Source organism: Rissa tridactyla, chromosome Z, assembly GCF_028500815.1.
Source record: "Rissa tridactyla isolate bRisTri1 chromosome Z, bRisTri1.patW.cur.20221130, whole genome shotgun sequence".
NCBI lineage: Eukaryota > Metazoa > Chordata > Aves > Charadriiformes > Laridae > Rissa > Rissa tridactyla.
This window is the reverse complement of record NC_071497.1, coordinates 20,830,290-20,832,811: the sequence shown is the minus strand read 5'-3', so window position 1 is coordinate 20,832,811 and position 2,522 is coordinate 20,830,290.

The window sequence follows — 2,522 nt, the reverse complement described above, 5'->3', positions numbered from 1 at the left end:
ACGGTTCATTACATCACTAATGCTTATCTTGACTTTAGAACTATTTCAAAGAAGTTTAGAAGTCTATGGCATTTTTGAACACCAGTGGTTTCTTGTTCCCACACGTTGCCGTTAATTATGGAAATCAGTGGTCCGGCCCTAATAACCAGTCCCAGCTATCATGGGGAGTGGGGGCAGGGAAAGAAACTCACCTAACCTTTTGCAGCATGCTTTTTAAGGAAAAGTATAGGAAATCAAGTTGAAAACCAAAGTAACAACCCCTGAGGTTCTGTTGTATTCTGCGAGAATTTGACTGTTCAGAGCCACTGGTTCTTTGTGTTTGAAGCTGCTCATACAACTTAATTGGTAAAAACTCTGCTCTAGAAATAAAAATTCAAGAGTTAGATTTCAGTTACTGATACTTGCCAGTGAAAGAGAGGAAAAAAAAAGCCCAAAGTGGAAGGAAAGTAAAATACAGGTAGGAAAGTTTATTCCAGTGCTTGTGCACAACCCCATAGGCTTCTTCTGTGGTTTGCAGGAAATACAAGGGATCACTATCGGGCAAAGGATGAACTGCCACCCACAGTGGATGTGCCAGCAGATTCAATGGAACATCAAGTCCTGTACACATTTCTCAGCGAGGTAGGCATGTCTGCACTGTGTGCATTGTGTTAAGCAGCAGTGAAGTAATGAAATGGCACTATTTCCTGCCGTATTTTCATTGTGTGGAATTTAGTGTAAATTAAGTAGAGTACAGACACAGAAGACTGATAAGGGAAATATTTATCAAAGCAAGCTAGGTTTCTGAAAACCCTAAAGCTTTCTGCTTAAAAATACTGGCTGATGGATCCTGGTTTATCAGATTTTCCTATGGCTTACGGAATCATGCTCTGCATGTATGCATAATGTTTATCTGTGTATTCCTTTATAACAGCATTTGAACCCTTGATTACATACAGTTATGGGACATGCAGGGAGAGTGGACTGAAAGACAGTTCAACTCTTTAAGGTTTCATGAAAACAGCTGCCAAGGCAGGGCACAGAGACCTATAAATAACCTGACAGAGGAAATGCCTGCGCTAGACACTCTCTTTCTTGGTCTACTAAGTAAATCAAACAGGAGACACAAATCCCTAGGAAATCAGACTTCTGAACTTCCTGTCATCCTCAAATTACCTATTTTTAAGTAAGGGTTTTGTAGGAAAGTGCCACCTGTAGCCCCGGTTTAGGAATACGCTCAGAATATTCACAATATGCTTAACCAGAGTTAGCTGCAGGCTGCCCTCCCAGACCTGGAGACTCATTCCCTCCCCTCCCTTTCATTGAATATAGCTATCCGAACCAACCTTCATGTGTTTTTAGCTTTGGTAGAGTTGCCTGGCAGTGAAATTAGGCAACACGCAGCCTGTGCCATAAAGGGTCTGTGGGAGTGTGGGCATGAGGGAGGCAAAATATCTCATGGCGTTCCTTTGAGGGAACAATTTAGGCAGCGATCCTGCTGCCATTGGCATATACAAGAAGCTCCACTCAACTAAATGAGACCATTCACAAATAGGCAAGTCAGCGGGACGTAGATGTCTAAATGGCATTGGAAAATCCGTCCCTAAAAGTCACTGTTAAGGAATATTTCACTTGAAAAGAGCAACATAATATAATCCTTGTTTTACCGTGGCATCTGAATAAAATTGCAGGCGTCCAGTGTTGTTAGTACAGTTCCTAATGAAGATATACAGAGCTCTATTTTTGGACAGTCTATAACAGGCCTAGTGACAGCCCATAGAGATTTATACCGCAGGATGTCCTCAGATATCTACTGGTTTCCCTTCCACAACGGTATTCCACGGTCCCACAGACTTCGTTCTGATGCATCTCAGGAGAGAAGGCTGCTTATTAACTGGCCTACTGTGAAGTACTAACTGATGGCCTTGCATTATGTTTTGTCATGCATTAAGCTTTATACAGTCACTTAAAAAATCAAATCTGTGCCCATTTATTCTGAATTCTTAATAGTTATTTTAGCAATAGTAACAGGAACATTTCTTGGCTTAACGCCAAAAAAATCAGATTTTAAAGAAGCTGAGATACTAATCAATGATTCTTTAGGCTGGCTTGTTTTTTTACTATATTAAAAAAGTTCTGCAAATGCTCGAATCCCCCAAAGTCTGTTGAAAAAAATGAAATCTTCTTCTCCTAGACCACAGTGTGGTGAAATAAATTAGTATAATGATTTATGTTTACGGTTTTAGTCAATTGTGATAGAGATTATAGAGACAAAATGACAAACTGCCTTAGAGGTAAACTTAAATCATGTCAGCCAATCTTTAGTTTTTCCCTACTCTAATTGCTCCTCTTGTTCATTTATCTTCCCAGGCAATCTTTAGAAGAAATACTAGTTCAATCAGTGCATGTGCAAACCACCAGAGATAAAAAGTTTAGCCTAATTTGTCTCACTAAATTGTAATGCCTCTAGTAAACAAATCTTAGTTTGAAAGGAAACCAAGAAAATCTAAATAAACACCCTCCACAAAATGTTTCTCTCGTCT